This window comes from Malania oleifera, chromosome 1, assembly GCF_029873635.1.
Source record: "Malania oleifera isolate guangnan ecotype guangnan chromosome 1, ASM2987363v1, whole genome shotgun sequence".
Lineage (NCBI taxonomy): Eukaryota > Viridiplantae > Streptophyta > Magnoliopsida > Santalales > Ximeniaceae > Malania > Malania oleifera.
In genome coordinates, this window is record NC_080417.1 from 70,744,594 (window position 1) to 70,767,185 (window position 22,592).

At 38.4% G+C, this 22,592-nt stretch overlaps 1 protein-coding gene across 31 annotated transcripts in view; it reads left to right on the forward strand.

Moving 5' to 3' along the window:
- LOC131161489 (uncharacterized) overlaps positions 1–22,592 on the forward strand; it is a 156,970-nt gene that overhangs the window by 132,167 nt on the left and 2,211 nt on the right. For 14 of the 31 annotated variants that reach the window (XR_009138498.1, XR_009138489.1, XR_009138503.1 and 11 more), the window contains 7 exons: positions 3,083–3,186; positions 3,311–3,394; positions 3,526–3,652; positions 14,467–14,570; positions 14,693–14,778; positions 14,910–15,036; positions 19,736–19,844. The gene's annotated coding sequence lies outside the window, so the exon portion shown is untranslated. Of the gene's footprint in view, positions 1–3,082; positions 3,187–3,310; positions 3,395–3,525; positions 3,653–8,037; positions 8,104–8,247; positions 8,590–14,466; positions 14,571–14,692; positions 14,779–14,909; positions 15,037–19,606; positions 19,655–19,735; positions 19,845–21,343; positions 21,476–22,592 lie in introns of those variants that run through there. The other 17 variants (XR_009138524.1, XR_009138499.1, XR_009138542.1 and 14 more) reach the window with 16 other exon arrangements.

Consider the following 22,592-nt stretch of genomic DNA (forward strand, 5'->3'; position numbering starts at 1 on the left):
TGGTGCCCAAAATGTGAAATATGCATATTTTTGTCAGAAACCAACCACCACCACCACCATACTCGCAAGGCAAATGACCCATAGGAATTAAACCTGCATCAAATGAGCCAACAGTTCTAGTTGCCCAAAATGTGAAATATGCATATTTTCTCATAAGCCAACTATCGCCACTATGCGCGCACAAGTAGAATGACCCGTGGGGACTAACTCTGCATCAAACAAGCCAACTGTTCCAAAGTTTGAGCCATATGACCTATAAAACAATTCAAAAATGGGGTTCAAGGTGCCGAAAAGTTGAATATGCTTGTTCTTATCACAAACCAACTGCTGCCACTGGACTCGTAAGTAAAATGGCCCATAGGAACTAGTGTCGCATCAAAAGAGCCAACGGTTCCCAAGTTTGAATCATATGACCTACAAAACAAGTCAAAATGGTATTCAAGGTGCCGATAACTTGAAATATGCATATTGATGTCACAAACCAATTACTGCCACCATATTTGCAAGTAAAATGACCCGTGGGAACTAAAATTGCAGCGAACGAGGCAACGGTTCCCAAGTTTCAACCATACGACCTAGAAAACAAGTCAAAAATTGGGATCAAGCTGCCTAAAATATAAATATGCTTGTTTTTGTCAAAAACCAACTACAACCACCATTCTCGTAATTAAAATGCCATATGGGAATTGAACTTGTGTCAAATGAGCTGACGGTTCCCAACTTGAATCGTATCACCTACAAAGCAAGTAAAAAATGGGTCTCAAGGTGCCAAAAACGTGGATTATGCTTGTTCTCATAAAAAAGCGTATTACCGTCACCGTGCTCATAAGTAAAATGAGTCATGGGAATTAGTCCTTCGTCAAACGCGCCAATGGTTCCGAGGTTTGAACTGCAAGACCGAAAAAACAAGTCAAAAATGGGGTTCCAAGTTCCCAAAATGTGAATAATGCATGTTTTGTCACAAACCGACTACCACCATGAATTCGTATGTAAAATGACCCATGGGAAGTAAACCCTAGGTCAAACAAGCCAATGATTCAGGTGTTTGTACCGTGTTACCTACAAAATAGGTCAAAATAGGGGTTTAAGGTGCCCAAAACATGGAATATGCATGCTTTTGCAACAAATGAACTACCGCCACCATACGCATAAGTAAAAGACCAGTGGGAACTAGTCCTACATCAAATGATCTTACGGTTCCCAAGTTTGATCAGTATGACCTATAAAACAAGTCAAAATCGGGGTTCAAGATGCCCAAAACTTAGACTATGCTTGTTCTCTTCACAAACTAACTACCGCCAACGTAGTCATAAGTAAAATGACCCGTGGGAACTAAACCTGCATCAAACAAGCCAACGGTTCCCGTGTTTGAGCCTTAATACCTACAACACAAGTCAAAAATGGGGTTCCAAGTACCCAAAACGTGGAATATGCATGTTTTTTTTACAAACCAACTACCACCACCATACTCCAAATTAAAATGTCTCGAGAAAACTAAACCTGCGCCAAAGGGGCCAAAGGTTCCCATGTCTGTACCATATGACCTACAAAACGAGGCAAAAAATGGGGTTTAAAGTTCCCAAAACGTGCAATATGCTTGTTCTCTTCGCAAACCACCCTTCGCCACTACGCTCGTAAGTAAAATGACCCGTGAGATATCTTGATTCAAACGAGCCGGCGATTCCCAAGTTTGAATCGAAGGACCTACAAAAGAAGTCAAAAATGGGGCTCAAGGTGCCCAAAACGTTGAATATGCTTGTTCTTATCACAAATACACTATTGCCTTCGTACTCATAAGTAAAATGACCCATGGGAACTAGTCTGCATCAAGTCAGCCAACGGTTTCCAAGTTTGAACCGTAGGACCTAAAAATGAGTTAAAAATGGGGTTCCTAGTGCCAAAGAGATGAAAAGTATGCATAAGTTTGCCACAAACCAACTACCACCACCACATTATTAAGTAAAATGACCCATGGGAACTAAACCTCCGTCAAACGAGGCAACAGTTCCCATGTGTGTACCATATGATCAACAAAATGAGTCAAAAATAAGGTTTAAGGTCCCTAAAACGTGGAATATGCTTTTTATTTTCACATACCGACTAGCATATACAACCATCATACTTGTAAGTAAAACGGTCAGGGAGAACAAAACCTGCGTCAAATGAGCCAACGGTTCCCATGTTTGTACCATATGACATACAAAAGAAGTCAAAATCAGGGTTCAAGGTGCTTAAAACAATGAATATGAATATTTCTATCACAAATCAGCTACCGCCGCCGTGCTTCTTAGTAAAATGACCTATGAAAATTAAAACTACATCAACTGAGCAAATGGTTCTCATGTTTGTACTGTATGACCTACAAAACAAGTCAAAAATGGGGTTTAAGGTGCCCAAAACATGGAATATGCATGTATTTTGCCATAAACCGACTATCGCCACCTTGCTCATAATTAAAATGACCTGTGGGAACTAGTCCTTCTTCGAACAAGCCAACGATTCCCAAGTTTGAATTGTATGACCTACAAAACAAGTAAAAATTTGGGCTCTAGGTGCCCAAAATCCGAAATATGCATGTTTTTGTCACAAACCAACTAATGCCACTGTACTTATAATTAAAACAGCCTGTGGGAACCAAACCTTCATCGAACGAGGCAATGGTTACCACGTTTGAGGCATAAGATGCATAAAACAAGTAAAAAATGGGGTTCAAGGTTCCCAAAATGTGGTTTATGCTTGTTCTTGTCAAGGTATTTTACATACAATTTTAATAAATATGCGCCTAACGTTTGTGAGGCGTGGACCTTTGCCTCATACCTAGGTTCTAGATACCCTTTGCACCTCACTACCCTTTGTGCCATTGGCTACTATGGTTGAGCTTGAAGGCCTATTTTATAATTGAATTTTATTTGCTGAGTTGACCTCTTCCTCTCCATCTGTGTGGGCCATGTGCTGCTTATTTCATCATGCTACATATCAATACGACTGTTTTCACACTTTGTGCTTTTAAATTGATTGTAATTGTGTTGTATTTCCTTACTGGATACACAAGCTTATTTACTTGACTTCTTTTTTAATTTAGAAATTTCAATTCATACTTGGGATGGGGAGACAATGGAGGGAAGAGAAGCTGAACACTCGTTCTTGGAAAAAGGAACTGAAGCTGGGTAAGCCATACTTAACAGGGTATGGAGATTTATATAAATGAATGAAAGCTGGATTATATATTGTTGTAGAGGGATTCTTTTAACTTCATTTTTGGTTACCTTGTTTACTATTCATGGAGTTCTTGCCTAACTGTTGAGATTAGGTTGATCACGTCTTGGTTGATATAGCTTCCATTGCTGCAAATGCTACGCCAAGTATGGGAAGATATCTTCCTTTCAAGAGAGAGGTATGATGTACCTACAAGTTAGAATTCCTATTGCACGGACACTATTTTGCAGTACCGTGGTCGTCACCACCACCACCATCTCCGTGACCATCACCATATTAATTACTAGTTCAATTTCAATCTTATCCTAGGTCGTGGAAATTGCGAGTGCTAGACTGGATGAGTTTCAGAATGAAGTCAAGAAAATGGTGGTCGCACTAGTTGACATGGAGCGAGCTTTTGTGCCCCTCAACACTTTATACGCCTTGTTTGAAGAAGGTATTCACTGTACAATGTCTAGCTTATAATTGTTAAGGCAGTTCATCGCTAATGAGTGAAAACATTTTAGTTATGTTCAAAATTGTGGTTGACTATTAGCTCTCAAGAAATTGCAGTAGGTACTGTGGTCTGGAATAGTGAAATGGCTTAGGAACTTCATTTTATAGTTGTATGGTTTTTTGATAAAAAAGAAGATATATTGAGAGAGAGAAATGCCTAGGCTAGGATAGTCATGTTTAAACCTTAATGTATGTTCTAAGGATGCCCATGTTTAAATCTTAAAAAATCGTGACCTTGCCTTAGTATTTTTCTAAAAAATCCTAACTTTATCTCAAAAATCTAGTTTTATACAGATTTTCATGTTCAACCTAGATTATTAGCCTCTCCTCTAGTGAAACCCTTTAAAGCATGTTCTAATGATAAGCGTGTGTAATCAAACCCCAAAATGTGGAATGTGCTTGTTCTTATCACAAACCAAATGCAGCCACCACAATCGTAAGTAAACTTACCTGTGGGAACTAAATTTCTATCGAATGAGCCTACTGTTCCCAAGTTTGACCATTATGACGTACAAAACAAGTCAAGAATTGGGTTCATCAAGCCCAAAATGTGGAATATGCTTGTTCTCGTGACAAGCGAACTACCGCCACGATGCTCATATGTCAAATGACCAGTGGGAGCTAAACGTGCATCAAACGAGCCAATGGTTCGCAAGTTTGAACACGGAGACCTACAAAACAAGTCAAAAGTGGGGTTCAAAGTGCGCAAAATGTGGAATGTGCTTGTTCTTGCCACAAACCAACTATAGCCACCGCAATTTTAAGTAAAATGACCCCTAGCAACTAACATGTGTCAAATGAGTCATTTGTTCTCAAGTTTTAACCGTAGGACCCACAAAACAAGTCAAAGATGGGGTTCTAGGTTCCTAAAACTTGAAATATGCATGTTTTTGTCGCAAACCAACTATCGCGGCCATTCCCATGTTTGTACCATTTGTGTAGCAAAACAAGTCAAAAATTGGGTTTAAGATACCCAAAACAAGGAATATGAATGTTTCTGTCACAAGTCAACTACCGCTCTCTGCTTGTAAGTAAAATGACCCATGGGAATTAAACCTACACAATTGAGCCAGCGGTTCCTATGTTTGTACCGTATGACCTACAAAACAAGTCAAAAATAGGGTTTAACATGCCCACAACATGAAACATAAATGGTTTTTTCATAAACCAAATGTCGCCACCTTGCTCGTAAGTAAAATGACCAGTGGGAACTCAGTCTTACGTCAAACGAGCCAATGGTTCCCATGTTTGTACTATATTACTTACAAAAGAAGTCAAAATCGGGGTTCAAGGTGTCTAAAACATGGAATATGCATGTTTTTTTCTAGAAACCAACCAACGCCACTTAGTAAAATGACCGGTGGGAGCTAAACTTGTGTCAAACAAGCCAACAGGTCTTATGTCTGTACTGTATGACCTACAAAACAAATTAAAATTGTGATCAAGGTGCTCATGGGGACTAACTTTGCATCAAACAAGCCAACTGTTCTGAAGTTTGAGCCATATGACCTGTAAAACATATTAAAAACAGGGTTCAAGGTGCCGAAAAGTTGAATATGCTTGTAAGTAAAATCGCCCGTGGGAGCTAGTATCGCATCAAAAGAGCCAACAGTTCCCAAGTTTGAATCGTATGACCTACAAAACAAGTCAAAAATGGGATTCAAGGTGCCAATAATGTGAAATATGCGTATTGATGTCACAAACCAACTATTTGCCATCATATTTGCATATAAAATGACCCGTGGGAACTAAAATTGCGGCAAACGAGGCAACGGTTCCCAAGTTTGAACCATATGACCTACAAAACAAGTCAAAAATGGGGATCAAGCTGCCTAAAATGTAAATATGCTTGTTTTTGTCAGAAACCAACAACCACTATTCTCGCAATTAAAATGCCATATGGGTATTGAACCTGTGTCAAATGAGCTGACGGTTCCCAATTTGAATCGTATCACCTACAAAAAAAGTAAAAAATGGGTCTCAAGGTGCCAAAAACGTGGATTATGCTTGTTCTCATAAAAAAGCCTATTACCGTCACCGTGCTCATAAGTAAAATGAGTCATGGGAATTAGTCCTTCGTCAAACGCGCCAACGGTTTCGAGGTTTGAACTGCAAGACCGAAAAAACAAGTCAAAAATGGGGTTTCAAGTTCCCAAAACGTGAATAATGCATGTTTTGTCCTAAACCGACTACCACCAAGAATTCGTATATAAAATGACCAATGGGAAGTAAACCCTAGGTCAAACAAGCCAATGATTCAAGTGTTTGTACCGTGTTACCTACAAAATTGGTCAAAATAGGGGTTTAAGGTGCCCAAAACATGGAATATGCATGTTTTTGCAACAAACGAACTACTGCCACCATAGGCATAAGTAAACGACCAGTGGGAACTAGTCCTACATCAAATGATCTTACGGTTCCCAAGTTTGATCAATACGACCTACAAAACAAGTCAAAATCGGGGTTCAAGGTGCCCAAAACTTAGAATATGCTTGTTCTTGTCACAAACTAACTACCGTCAACATAGTCATAAGTAAAATGACCCATGGGAACTAAACCTGCATCAAACAAGCCAACGGTTCCCGTGTTTGAGCCGTAATACCTACAACACAAGTCAAAAATGGGGTTCCAAGTACCCAAAACGTGAAATATGCATGTTTTTGTTACAACCCAACTACCACCACCATACTCCAAAGTAAAATGTCTCGAGAAAACTAAACCTGCATCAAATGGGCTAATGGTTCCCATGCCTGTACCATATGACCTACAAAACCAGGCAAAAATGAGGTTTAAGGTGCCCAAAACGTGCAATATGCTTGTTCTCTTCACAAACCAACTGCCGCCACTACGCTCGTAAGTAAAATGACCCGTGTGAACTAGTCTTGAATCAAACGAGCCGACGATTCCCAAGTTTGAATCGAAGGACCTACAAAACAAGTCAGAAATGGGGTTCAAGGTGCCCAAAACGTGGAATATGCTTGTTCTTATCACAAATCAACTATTGCCACCGTACTCATAAGTAAAATGACCCATGGGAACTAGTCCTGCAACAAGTGAGCCAACGGTTCCCAAGTTTGAACCGTAGGACCTAAAATTGAGTAAAAAATGGGGTTCCTAGTGCCAAAGAGATGAAGTATGCATAAGTTTGCCACAAACCAACTACCACCACCACATTATTAAGTAAAATGACCCTTGGGAACTAAACCTCCGTCAAACGAGCCAACGGTTCCCATGTTTGTACCATATGATCAACAAAACGAGTCAAAAACAGGGTTTAAGGTGCCTAAAACATGGAATATGCTTTTTATTTTCACAAACCGACTACCATATACAACCATCATACTTGTAAGTAAAACGACTAGTGAGAACAAAACCTGCGTCAAATGAGCCAACGGTTCCCACGTTTGTACCATATGACATACAAAAGAAGTCAAAATCGGGGTTCAAGGTGCTTAAAACAATGAATATGCATATTTCTATCACAAATCAGCTACCGTCGCCGTGCTTCTTAGTAAAATGACCTATGAAAATTAAAACTACATCTATTGAGCCAATGGTTCTCTTGTTTGTACCGCATGACCTACAAAACAAGTCAAAAATGGGGTTTAAGGTGCCCCAAACATGGAATATGCATGTTTTTTGCCATAAACCGACTATCACCACCTTGCTCATAATTAAAATGACCTATGGGAACTAGTCCTTCATCGAGCAAGCCAATGATTCCCATGTTTGAATCGTATGACCTACGAAACAAGTAAAAAATTTGGGCTCCAGGTGCCCAAAATGCGAAATATGCATGTTTTTGTCACAAACCAACTAATGCCACTGTACTTATAAGTAAAACGGCCCGTGGGAACCAAACCTTCATCAAACGAGCCAATGGTTACCACGTTTGAGCCATAAGATGCAGAAAACAAGTAAAAAATGGGGTTCAAGGTTCCCAAAATGTGGTTTATGCTTGTTCTTGTTAGGGTATTTTACATACAATTTTAATAAATATGCGCCTAACGTTTGTGAGGCATGGACCTTTGCCTCATACCTAGGTTCTAGATACCCTTTGCACCTCACTACCCTTTGCGCCATTGGCTACTATGGTTGAGCTTGAAGGTCTATTTTGTAATTGAATTTTATTTGCTGAGTTGATCTCTTCCTCTCCATCTGTGTGGGCGCGCCACTCCTGGGTGGACCATGTCCTGCTTAATTCATCATGTTGTGCATATCAATACCACTGTTTACACCCTTTGTGCTTTTAAATTGATTGTACCGATGTTGTATTTCCTTACTGGATACACAAGCTTATTTACTTTACTTCTTTTTTTAATTTAGAAATATAAATTCATACTTGGGAAGAGGAGCTGAACACTTGTTCCTCGAAAAAGGAACTGAAGCTGGGTAAGCCATACTTAATAGGGTATGGAGATTTTTGTAAATGAATGAAAGCTGGATTATATATTGTTGTAGAGGGATTCTTTTAACTTCATTTTTGGTAACCTTGTCCTACTATTCATGGAGTTCTTGCCTTACTGGTAAAATTAGGTTGATCACGTCTTGGTTGATATAGTTTCCACTACTGCAAATGCTACGCTAAGTATAAGAAGATATCTTCCTTTCAAGAGGGAGGTATGATGTACCTACAAGTTAGAATTCTTATTGCACGAACACTATTTTGCAGTATCATGGTCCTCACGACCAACACCATCTTCGTGACCATCACCATATTAACTACTAGTTCAATTTAAATCTTATCTTAGGTCGTGGAAATTGCTAGTGCTGGACTGGATAAGTTTTAGAATGAAGTTGAGAAAATGGTGGTCGCACTAGTTGACATGGGGCGAGCTTTTGTGCCCCTCAACACTTTATACACCTTGTTTGAAGAAGGTATTCACTGTACAATGTTTAGCTATTGTTAAGGCAGTTCCAATGAGTGAAAACATTTTGGCTATGTTCAAAATTGTGGTTGACAGCTGTCAAGAAATTGCAGTAGGTACTATGGTCTAGAATAGTGAAATGGCTTAGCAACTTCATTTTATAGTTGTATGTTTTTTTGATAAAAAAGAAGATATATTGAGAGAGGGAATGCCTAGGCTAGGACAGCCATGTTTAAACCTTAATGTATGTTCTAAGGATGGCTATGTTTAAACGTTAAAAAATCGTGACTTTGCCTTAGTATTTGTTAGAAAAATCCTAACTTTGTCTCAAAAATCTAGTTTTCTACAGATTTTCATGTCCAACCTAGATTATTAGCCTTTCCTCTAGTGAAAACACCTTAATGCATGTTCTAATGATAAGCATGTGTAATCAAACCCCAAAATGTGGAATATGCTTGTTCTTATCACAAACCAAATGCAGCCACCACAATCTAATGCGAACCTCAATCGACACACATTGAGACCCAGCAAACAATGTTGGAATGCTTGCCCAAGAAAGCTTAAAATCAGATTTTTGGATAGATATGAATGGTAAACCTCGACCCGTTGTTTACAACAAACAAGAATTTTGGTATATACGACCTCAACCCGTTGTTTAGTGCGAAACACGAACCTTGGTATAAGGAAGACGCCACAAATGGTGGTGGAAAGCCGTTTGATAAGTCGTTGGTGAGCGCCACGGGAAATCCCGATAAGTTCGAAAAGTTCTTTGAAGAACCAATAGAAGAAACAAAACCTTACATTTTTATTCAATGTCCTTCTTTTGTAGAATATGGCTACAAGTCTATTTATAAACCCCTCCAATTAAATTTAAATTCAAATTCAAAATCAAAAATCAAATTCAAATTTAAATTCAAATTCAAATTCAAATTCAAATAACAAAACCCTAAACACCTATAACTAATAAACATAAAATAGGTCCATATGCCTATACTTATTGAAATAAAAAGTCTACACTAAACACTAGGCTATGTCGTCCCCCGTTGTAATGGATTGCACCAATCCTTACATTGCTTCCTTGATCTTCTTAGCTCTTGACCTTGTGATTGGCCCATCTGGAACTTGCAATGGATCCTTTAATGGTGCTTGTCGATTCTTATCAACAATCGTAAGTAAACTTACCTGTGGGAACTAAACCTGTATCGAATGAGCCTACGGTTCCCGAGTTTGACCATTATGACGTACAAAATGAGTCAAGAATTGGGTTCATCAAGCCCAAAATGTGGAATATGCTTGTTCTCGTGACAAGCGAACTACCGCCACGATGCTCATATGTAAAATGACCAGTGGGAGCTAAACGTGCATCAAACGTTCGCAAGTTTGAACACGGAGACCTACAAAACAAGTCAAAAGTGGGGTTCAAAGTGCGCAAAATGTGGAATGTGCTTGTTCTTGCCACAAACCAACTACAGCCACCGCAATTTTAAGTAAAATGACCCCTAGGAACTAACATGTGTCAAATAAGTCGTTTGTTCCCAAGTTTTAACCGGAGGACCCACAAACCAAGTCAAAGATGGGGTTCTAGGTTCCTAAAACTTAAAATATGCATGTTTTTGTCGCAAACCAACTACCGCAGCCATTCCCATGTTTGTACCATTTGTCTACGATACACAAAACAAGGAATATGAATGTTTTTGTCACAAGTCAACTACCGCCCCTTTGCTTTTAAGTAAAATGACCCATGGGAATTAAAGCTGCACAATTGAGCCAACGGTTCCTATGTTTGTACCGTATGACCTACAAAACAAGTCAAAAATCGGGTTTAACATGCCAACAACATGAAACATAATTGATTTTTTCATAAACCAAATGTCGCCACCTTGCTCGTAAGTACAATGACCAGTGGGGACTCAGTCTTACATCAAATGAGCCAATGGTTCCCACGTTTGTACTATACTACCTACAAAACAAGTCAAAATCGGGGTTCAAGGTGTCTAAAACATGGAATATGCATGTTTTTTCTTTAGAAACCAACCAACGCCATTTAGTAAAATGACCCGTGGGAGCTGAACCTGTGTCAAACAAGCCAACAGTTCTTATGTCTGTACTGTATGACCTACAAAACAAATTAAAATTGGGATCAAGGTGCCCAAAACATAGAATTTGCATGTTTTATTCACAAAAGAACTATCGTCTTCGTGCTTGTAAGTAAAATGACACGCAAGAATAGTTCCCAAGTTATAATCGTAGGACTTTAAACCAAGCCAAAAATGGGGTTCCAAGGGCTCAAAATGTGAACGCTTCATATTTTTGTCACAAACCAACTACCGCCACCGTGCTCGTAAGTAAGATGACCCTAGGGCACTAAAACTGCGTGAAACGAGCCAACAGTTCCCATGTATGAACCATATGACCTACAAAATAAGTCAAAAATGGGGTTCTAGGTACCTATAATGTGGAGTCTGTTAGTTCTTGTAACAAACCAATAGCCTCCACCGCACTTGTATGTAAAATGATTTGTGGGAACAAAACCTTCACCAAATGAGCCGATTACTCCCACGTTTGAACCGCATGACCTATAAAACAAATCAAAATTTGGGTTCAAGGTGCCCAATACATGGAATATGCATGTTTTTGACACAACTCAACTACTACAACCGTGCTCGTTAGTAAAATGACCCGTGGAACTAAACCCGTGTCAAACGAGCCAATGGTTGCGATGTTTGTATCTTGTGACCTACAAAACAAGTCAAAATGGGCTGCAAACTTGGAATATGCATGTTTTTGTCACAACCAAACTACCGCCACCGTGTTCGTAAGTAAGGACCTATGGGAACTAGTCCTGCATCAAAAGAGCCAACAGTTCCCAAGTTTGGCCCGTAGGACCAAAAAGCAAGTCAAAAATGGGGTTCCACTATTCCTGGTGCCCAAAATGTGAAATATGCATATTTTTGTCAGAAACCAACCACCACCACCACCATACTCGCAAGGCAAATGACCCATAGGAACTAAACCTGCATCAAATGAGCCAACGGTTCCAGTTGCCCAAAATGTGAAATATGCATATTTTTCTCACAAGCCAACTACCGCCACTATGCGCGCACAAGTAGAATGACCCATGGGGACTAACTCTACATCAAACAAGTCAACTGTTTCAAAGTTTGAGCCATATGACCTATAAAACAATTCAAAAATGGGGTTCAAGGTGCCGAAAAGTTGAATATACTTGATCTTGTCACAAACCAACTGCTGCCACTGCACTCGTAAGTAAAATGGCCCATGGGAACTAGTGTTGCATCAAAAGAGCGAACGGGTCCCAAGTTTGAATTTTATGACCTACATAAAAGGTCAAAAATGGGATTCAAGGTGCCAATAACGTGAAATATGCATATTGATGTCACAAACCAACTACTGCCACCATATTTGCAAGTAAAATGACCTGTGGGAACTGAAATTGCGGCAAACGAGGCAACGGTTCCCAAGTTTGAACCATATGACCTACAAAACAAGTCAAAAATGGGGATCAAGCTGCCTGAAATGTAAATATGCTTGTTTTTGTCAGAAACCAACTACAGCCACCATTCTCGTAATTGAACCTGTGTCAAATGAGCTGACGGTTCCCAACTTGAATCGCATCACCTACAAAACAAGTAAAAAATGGGTCTCAAGGTGCCAAAAACGTGGATTATGCTTGTTCTCATAAAAAAACCTATTACCGTCACCGTGCTCATAGGTAAAATGAGTCATGGGAATTAGTCCTTCGTCAAACGCGCGAACGATTCCGAGGTTTGAACTGCAAGACTGAAAAAACAAGTCAAAAATGGGGTTCCAAGTTCCCAAAACGTGAATTATGCATGTTTTGTCACAAACCGACTACCACCACGAATTCGTATATAAAATGACCCATGGGAAGTAAACCCTAAGTCAAACAAGCTAATGATTCCAGTGTTTGTACCGTATTACCTACAAAATAGGTCAAAATAGGGGTTTCAGGTGCCCAAAACATGGAATATGCATGTTTTTGCAACAAACGAACTACCACCACCATACACATGAGTAAAAGACCAGTGGGAACTAATCCTACATCAAATGATCTTACGGTTCCAAAGTTTGATCAGTACGACCTACAAAACAAGTCAAAATCGGGGTTCAAGGTGTCCAAAACTTATTATATGCTTGTTCTTGTCACAAACTAACTACCGCCAACATAGTCATAAGTAAAATGACCCATGGGAACTAAACCTGCATCAAACAAGCCAACGGTTCCCGTGTTTGAGCCGTAATACCTACAACACAAGTCAAAAATGGGGTTCTAAGTACCCAAAACGTGAAATATGCATGTTTTTGTTTCAAACCAACTACCACCACCATACTCCAAAGTAAAATGTCTCGAGAAAACTAAACCTGCGTCAAACGGGCCAATGGTTCCCATGCCTACACCATATGACCTACAAAACCAGGCAAAAATGGGGTTTAAGGTGCCCAAAACGTGCAATATGCTTGTTCTCTTCACAAACCAACTGCCGCCACTACGCTCGTAAGTAAAATGACCCGTGAGAACTAGTCTTGAATCAAACGAGCCGACGATTCCCAAGTTTGAATCGAAGGACCTACAAAACAAGTCAGAAATGGAATTCAAGGTGCCCAAAACGTGGAATATGCTTGTTCTTATCACAAATCAACTATTGCCACCGTACTCATATGTAAAATGACCCATGGGAACTAGTCCTGCATCAAGTTAGCCAACGGTTCCCAAGTTTGAGCCGTAGGACCTAAAAATGGGTCAAAAATGGGGTTCCTAGTGCCAAAGAGATGAAGTGTGCATAAGTTTGCCACAAACCAACTACCCCCACCACATTATTAAGTAAAATGACCCTTGGGAAGTAAACCTCCGTCAAACGAGCCAACGGTTCCCATGTGTGTACCATATGATCAACAAAACGAGTCAAAAACAAGGTTTAAGGTGCTTAAAACGTGGAATATGCTTTTTATTTTCACAAACCGACTAGCATATACAACCATCATACTTGTAAGTAAAACGGTCAGGGAGAACAAAACCTGCGTCAAATGAGCCAACGGTTCCCACGTTTGTACCATATGACATACAAAAGAAGTCAAAATCGGGGTTCAAGGTGCTTAAAACAATGAATATGCATATTTCTGTCACAAATCAACTACCGTCGCCGTGCTTCTTAGTAAAATGACCTATGAAAATTAAAACTACATCTATTGAGCCAATGGTTCTCTTGTTTGTACCGCATGACCTACAAAACAAGTCAAAAATGGGGTTTAAGGTGCCCCAAACATGGAATATGCATGTTTCTTGCCATAAACCAACTATCGCCACCTTGCTCATAATTAAAATGACCTGTGGCAGTCCTTCATCGAACAAGCCAACGATTCCCAAGTTTGAATCGTATGACCTACAAAACAAGTAAAAAATTGGGCTCCAGGTGCCAAAAATCTGAAATATGCATGTTTTTATTACAAACCAACTAATGTCACTATACTTATAAGTAAAACGGCCCGTGGGAACCAAACCTTTATCGAACGAGCCAATGGTTACCACGTTTGAGCCATAAGATGCATAAAACAAGTAAAAAATGGGGTTCAAGTTTCCCAAAATGTGGTTTATACTTGTTCTTGTCAAGGTATTTTACATACAATTTTAATAAATATGCGCCTAACGTTTGTGAGGCGTGGACCTTTGCCTCATACCTAGGTTCTAGATACCCTTTGCACCTCACTACCCTTTGCTACTTATTTCATCATGCTGCATATCAATACCACCGTTTTCACACTTTGTGCTTTTAAATTGATTGTACTGGTGTTCTATTTCCTTACTGGATACACAAGCTTATTTACTTGACCTCTTTTTGTAATTTAGAAATTTCTATTCATACTTGGGATGGAGAGACAACGGAGGGAAGAGGAGCTGAACACTCGTTCCTTGAAGAAGCAATTGAAGCTGGGTAAGCCATACTTAACAGGGTATGGAGATTTTTGTAAATGAATGAAAGCTAGATTATATATTGTTGTAGAGGGATTTTTTTAACTTCATTTTTGGTTACCTTGTACTATTCATGGAGTTCTTGCCTAACTGTTGAAATTAGGTTGATCATGTGTCTTGATTGATATAGTTTCCACTGCTGCAAATGCTACGCCAAGTATGGGAAGATATCTTCCTTTCAAGAGAGAGGTATGATGTACCTACAAGTTAGAATTCTTATTGCACGAACACTAATTTGCGGTATCATGGTTGTCACCACCACCACCATCTCCATGACCAACACCATATAAATTACTAGTTCAATTTAAATCTTATCTTAGGTCATGGAAATTGCCAGTGCTGGACTGGATGAGTTTCAAAATGAAGTCAAGAAAATGGTGGTCGCACTAGTTGACATGGAGCAAGCTTTTGTGCCCCTCAACACTTTATACGCCTTGTTTGAAGAAGGTATTCACTGTACAATGTCTAGCTTATAATTGTTAAGGCAGTTCATCGCCAATGAGTGAAAACATTTTAGCTATGTTCAAAATTGTGGTTGACTATTAGCTCTCAAGAAATTGCGGTACGTACTATGGTCTGGAATAGTGAAATGGCTTAGCAACTTCATTTTATAGTTGTATGTTTTTGTTGATAAAAAAGAAGATATATTGAGAGAGAGAAATGCCTAGGCTAGGATAACCATGTTTAAACCTTAATGTATGTTCTAAGGATGCCTATGTTTAAACCTTAAAAAATCGTGACTCTGCCTTAGTATTTGTCAGAAAAATCTTAACTTTATCTCAAAAATCTAGTTTTCTATAGATTTTCATGTCCAACCTAGATTATTAGTCTTTCCTCTAGTCAAAACACCTCAAAGCATGTTCTAATCGTAAGCATGTGTAATCAAACCCCAAAATGTGGAATATGCTTGTTCTTATCACAAACCAAATGCAGCCACCACAATCGTAAGTAAACTTACCTGTGGGAACTAAAACTGTATCGAATGAGCCTACGGTTCCTGAGTTTGACCATTATGACGTACAAAACGAGTCAAGAATTGGGTTCATCAAGCCCAGAATGTGGAATATGCTTGTTCTCGTGACAAGCGAACTACCGCCACCACGCTCATATGTCAAATGACCAGTGGGAGCTAAACCTGCATCAACCGAGCCAATGGTTCGCAAGTTTGAACACGGAGACCTACAAAAAAAGTAAAAAGTGGGGTTCAAAGTGCCCAAAACGTGGAATGTGCTTGTTCTTGCCACAAACCAACTACAACCACCGAAATTTTAAGTAAAATGACCCCTGGGAAGTAACATGTGTCAAATAAGTCGTTTGTTCTCATGTTTTAACCGTAGGACCCACAAAACAAGTCAAAAATGAGGTTCTAGGTTCCTAAAACCTGAAATATGCGTTTTTGTCGCAAACCAACTACCACCGCCATTCCCATGTTTGTACCATTTGTCTAGCAAAACAAGTCAACAATTGGGTTCAAGGTACCCAAAACAAGGAATATGAATGTTTCTATCACAAGTCAACTATCGCTCCCGTGCTTGTAAGTAAAATGACTCATGGGAATTAAACCTACACAATTGAGCTAGCGGTTCCTATGTTTGTACCGTATGACCTACAAAACAAATCAAAAATAGGGTTTAACATGCCCACAACATGAAACATAAATGATTTTTTCATAAACCAAATGTCGCCACCTTGCTCGTAAGTAAAATGACCAGTGGGAACCCAGTCTTACGTCAAACAAGCCAATGGTTTCCATGTTTGTACTATATTACTTACAAAACAAGTCAAAATCGGGGCTCAAGGTGTCTAAAACATGCATGTTTTTTTTTTTTTTTCAGAAACCAACCAACGCCACTTAGTAAAATGACCGGTGGGAGCTGAACCTGTGTCAAACAAGGCAGCAGTTCTTATGTCTGTACTGTATGACCTACAAAACAAATTAAAATTAGGATCAAGGTGCCCAAAACATAGAATATGCATGTTTTATTCACAAAAGAACTATCGTCACTATGCTTGCAAGTAAAATGACCTATAGGAACAGTTCCCAAGTTTGAATCGTAGGACTTTAAACCAAGCCAAAAATGGGGTTCCAGGTGCTCAAAATGTGAAAGGTGCATATATTTGTCACAAACCAACTACCGCTACCATACTCATAAGTAAGATGACCCTAGGGCACAAAAACTGCGTGAAACGAGCCAACGGTTCCCATGTTTGAACCATATGACCTACAAAATAAGTAAAAAATGGGGTTCTAGGTACCTATAATGTGGAATCTGTTTGTTCTTGTAACAAACCAATTGCCTCCACTGCACTTGTATGTAAAATGATTTGTGGGAACAAAACCTTCACCAAATAAGCCGATTACTCCCAAGTTTGATCTGCATGACCTACAAAACAAATCAAAATTTGGGTTCAAGGTGCCCAGAACATGGAATATGCATGTTTTTGACACAACTCAACTACTACAACCATGCTCGTTAGTAAAATGACCCGTGGAACTAAACCCGTGTCAAACGAGCCAATGGTTGCATTGTTTGTATCTTGTGACCTACAAAACAAGTCAAAATGGGCTGCAAACTTGGAATATGCATGTTTTTGTCACAACCCAACTACCGCCACCGTGTTCGTAAGTAAGGACCTATGGGGAACTAGTCCTGCATCAAAAGAGCCAACAGTTCCCAAGTTTGGCCCGTAGGACCAAAAAGCAAGTCAAAAATGAGGTTCCACTATTCCTGGTGCCCAAAATGTGAAATATGCATATTTTTGTCAGAAACCAACCACCACCACCACCATACTCGCAAGGCAAATGACCCATAGGAACTAAACCTGCATCAAATGAGCCAACGGTTCCAGTTGCCCAAAATGTGAAATATGCATATTTTTCTCACAAGCCAACTACTGCCACTATACACGCACAAGTAAAATGACCCATGGGGACTAACTCTGCATCAAACAAGCCAGCTGTTCCGAAGTTTGAGCCATATGACCTATAAAACAATTCAAAAATGGGGTTCAAGGTGCCGAAAAATTGAATATGCTTGTTCTTGTCACAAACCAACTACTACCACTGCACTCGAAAGTAAAATGGCTTGTGGGAACTAAACTTGCGGCGAACAAGGAAATAATTCCCAAGTTTGAACCATATGACCTACAAAACAAGTCAAAAATGGGGATCAAGCTGCTCAAAATGTTAAAATATGCTTGTTTTTGTTAGAAACCAACTACAACCACCATTCTCGTGCGTAAAATGGAATGTGGGAATTTAACATGTGTCAAATGAGCTGATGGTTCCCAAGCTTGAATAGTATGATCTACAAAACAAGTCAAAAATGGGTCTCAAGGTGCCAAAAACGTGGATTATGCTTGTTCTCGTCACAAACCTGCTACTGCCACTGTGCTTATAAGTAAAATAACTCATGGGAACTTGTCCTTCATCAAATGAGCCAACGGTTCCCAGATTTTAACTGCAAGACTTAAAACGTGAAATATGCATTTTTTGTCACAAACCGACTACCAAAAAAGTCAAAAATGGGGTTCGAAGTGCCCAAAACATGAAAAATGCATATCTTTTTCACAAATCAATTAACGCCACTACACACAAAGTAAAATGACCCGTGGGAACTAAGCCTAGTTAAACGAGCCAACGATTGCCAAGTTTGAGCCATATTATGTAAAAAAACAAGTTAAAAATGGGGTTCAACGTGCCCAAAACGTGGATCATGCTTGTTCTTGTAAATAACCAACTACTGCCACTGCAATCGTAAGCAAAATGACCTGTAGGAACTAAACATAGGTCAAATGAGTCAATGGTTCTCAAGTTTGAACTGTATGACCAACAAAAAACAACTCAAAAATGGGGTTCAAGACGCCCAAAACTTGGAATATGCTTATTCTTGTCACAAACCAACTACTGTCACCACACTCGTAAGTAAAATGACCCGTGGGAACTAAAATTGCGTCAAATGAATTATCATGCTTGTTTAAATAAATTCATACAACTTACCAAATGTCTTTAGAGATGATTACTTTACTATTTAGAGACAATTATATTAGTCAATATTTTTTACACGCAATTATATAATTACTACTAATGTTGGAGTTTGTAGACACTGTAAAATTTTGTGTTCGTATAACTTAGGTGATACTAGGTAGAAAAATTAAGGGGGTTATATTATGTCAAATATGGAAAGTGGAAAGTAATACACATACACATGGCATAAGACGAAAGTGGGTCTAACTGCTACATAAGGTTATGTTTCACCTTTTTCTGTAAAGTGGGTCCAACTCCTTCTCCCATGTAGGTGACTCTAAAACTATAAAGATGTTTGAGAGAACAGCTAATTTGGTAAACAATAAGATAATTAATTATTGTTGTGATCCTTCTAAAAAGTGGTTGGTTTTGATTGGGATTGCTCCGGATTCGGCTGAGGTATGTGGTTTTCATTAGTATGTTCCCTGCTTTGTTGTTATTATATAGTCAAGACAGTTTTTTATGCTTTGCATGCATGATGTAAGTTACAGGTTAGGACACGCACGATGTGTTTGCAATGCCTGGTGTTGCTTTCACAAACTCATGAACACATTTCTACCCAAAAACAAGTGAAATATAGCCATTAGTTGGCATTGTGCTATGAACATATATTTGCTTTCAATATATGCCCTGAGATCTAGTCTGGTCTAAACTGAAACCTGCTTGATAATCTGTTCACACCTAAGTACATTGCCTTTCCCTCCGTGCTGATTTTTTATGTTCAAGGATGAAGGATTGCCACCATTTAGTAATTTAGAGTATTGCTCGATTGCATTTTCTTTCACAAGCAGATGGGATTTGTCATAGATGGTTTTTAGGTGGAGTTAGCTAATATGTTTTTGAATTCATGATGAAGGACTTCGAATAAAAAAATCATGGATTCCATGATAGTACTAAAACCAATGGCATGTGCCCATACAATGGTCTAGAAGTATCTTATTTTATTTGTATTACTAATTTCCTTTCTCCTTTTTCTCAATGGATCAACAGCAGAGTCGAGCTCTGGAAGCTCATGCTGCATTGTTTGCCTCACTAAAAGTGAAAGTTCCCCCTTTCACCATTGTCTATGGTCTTACTTTTGCTACAAAAGTTTGTGATTTTTTCGTATTTCTTGCACAGGTTGCAGGAAATGAGAATCCTTCTACCCTTATTTCTTTTGCCACAAAGAGCATCAATGTTGGACAAATTACGTCAAAGCTACATGTCATTGAACTTGGTGCTCAGCCAGGTCAGCCTATTTTTTAATAATTTTATTAAGGTTTTTATTTCTCCTCTTTCTTATTTTTCCTGATGCCATGAGCATGAAGTTGTCTAGCCCTCTATTCCTGTTATTCCTAACTAGCTTTCTATGATTCCATCCCATTTATCTAAAATCTGATGTATGACTGTTAACTAATATATTAGTATTTTTCTGGTCCTGTACTACATCATTCATGGCCAGTTATCTTAGAGATGAATTAAGCCTAAGCTACGTCATGCATGGCGATCATAGGCTTAACACTTAAACATTAAATTAATTTGTGGGATTTCTAATTCTGAAGAGGCTTACTATTCATGGTTCGAAAAAGTCTTTGACATTTTTATAAATTTAACTCCATTCTAACTTTGGTGTTATTAGAGGACAGTGGTAAATAAGTTTCAGGCTTTCAAATATTTTGTAAGGCAGCATTTGGTCCATGGACAGAATAGGAATAGGAATACATTGGAATTAGAAATGGTATGCTAGACTTATGCTGCATGTTTGGTTTGACCTGCAAATGGAATTGTTGATTTTGTATACCTATACACAAGAATCAAATTGGTTTGATTTTCCAAAGTTCCTCCCGAGTTCAAAGAATAAAGAATGCCTTTTCTTTGGCGATCTTCATGCCTCGTGCAATTTGCTATGGAAAATTGAGACCAATAGGACGACAATGAGTAGTTCCTTTAATTTTTAGTAAAATTTTGAGAGAGTAACACTAAATTAGACTTTACCCCTATAAAGAAATTATGTTAAAAGCTCTTCCCCCTGAGCAAAAATTTTGTAACAAAGTGGCTCAGCCAAAACACAAACAAATACAAAATATCATACCTAACATCATTTTCACCCGAAAATAAAAAGATATAGAAAATTATAACCCATGATAACATCCTTCCAAAATAGCGTAGGAAAAATCTAATGTAAAATGTCAATCATAAATAATGCACATCTGCTTTATCGACGTAAATTCCTGACGGCTTGTACAAACTACACAAATGTTGGAAACTCTAGGTCCAATGATGTGTGAGTGGGAGGAGAGGCATGGAAGCAAATATTCAAATGCCTTTGTGATTTTAGTTCTCCATTAGCCCTCCAATTTAAATAGCTCTCATCCACCATATTTTTGTGAGGAAGAATTAATATTAATCATTGTTAGAGAATGGCATTGCCTTACACAACATGTGCACAATGTCAAACAATAGACAAAACAAGCACAAGCAATATGTGAAAAAACATCCACAACTAAAATAAAGCAGCAAATAGAGAAAAGACCAGGTTTCCTCCTGTGCAAAACATATTTTGATATCACCTGCAACTTAAGCGGCTATCAAATCTGGGTTGACTCCTTTATCATCAAAGAAGAATCCATTGCTTGCTTTCCATGAGTTGTAGATAGCAGCAAGCCATGCCATTTTACGTTTTTCCTCATGACTTTTATTTCCCATGGCTGAAAATAACCCAAATTTTTTCATCCCAATTTGTTTCAGATCTTTGAAGAATCAAATTGCCCAAGCTTTTTGATATGCTTAATTTAATGCATTGTATTGAAAGAAAAACTCTCTGGTTTATGGCCAAGTACCACAAATTATGCATGTAGCATCAGAATTTTTTTTGCCCCATGTAACAACTAAGGTTTTGTCTTCTGAATCTGTTTTTTATAGCTAGCCAAGCTATAAAACCATGTTTGAGAATGCTCTACTTTGTTCATAGAGCTTTAATCCATGAAACAATATTTTTGATATTTCTCATCTACCAACTCCTTTACTTTGAGACCAAATTTGTTATTAGCAGTAAAAATTGTAACAAGTGTACGACCTAATGAGGCTTGACATTTATGTCCTTTGTTTGAGGAGTGAGGAGACTTGTCCACATTTGTTTCACTTGGCTCTTTGAAAGAAGTTATTTGGTATTTTTGGAGAACTTAGGAACCACAGTCAAGGCTTGTTGCCCCTATTTTTTTAGGGTTTGGTTAGGTAAAAGATAGGAAAACTTTGTTCTGCGTACTATTATAGTGGAGGATTGCCAAAATTTTTAAAGGTGTGGCTAATAACTTCCCTTGGAGTTGAGTGGTGTTGCTTGTCGCATCTTGGGTTTGAGTAAATGGTTTCTTTCATCATGTTTCAATGGAAGACATATAGTGTGGATTGGTTGGATTTGCTTCATTAAATGTCTTGTGTTTGTTTTTCTTTGATTTTGTAGCTATTTTCATTTTGTAAAGGAAAAACATCTTATTCTCCTTGTTTTTTCCCCTCTTTATTGTATTTTTCTCTCCTTTTTTAGTAGAATTATATTTATCAAAAATTAAAAAGTGAGCCTAGCAAATAAATTAATCAATAAATTAAAAAGTGAAATGATAAAAAAAAAAACCCTTATATTGTAATTTAATTCAACAACTATGAGTTGGACAAATAAAATTTTTTCGCATAATTCTTAAAATCCTTATCTTGATTTCTTATGACTTTTTTTAGAGAAAATAGATTCTTATTAGATGATCCATTGTTAGATGATTGACTTCATATTTTCAAATTTAGTTTTGATGACAACTACCTTCATATTTTTTCAAATGGTTTCAATGTGTTTTTTAAGTTTTGTTTTCTCCTCTGCTCTAAACTAGAGATCCTTGTGAGGATGCTTTGGAGCTGACTTTGCCATTAACCTCCTTATTCGTAAGCCTTTTGTGCTTAATTTGTCATTGAAATTTATCTCTCTCATTTATCAAGACATCTAGGTTTCAAT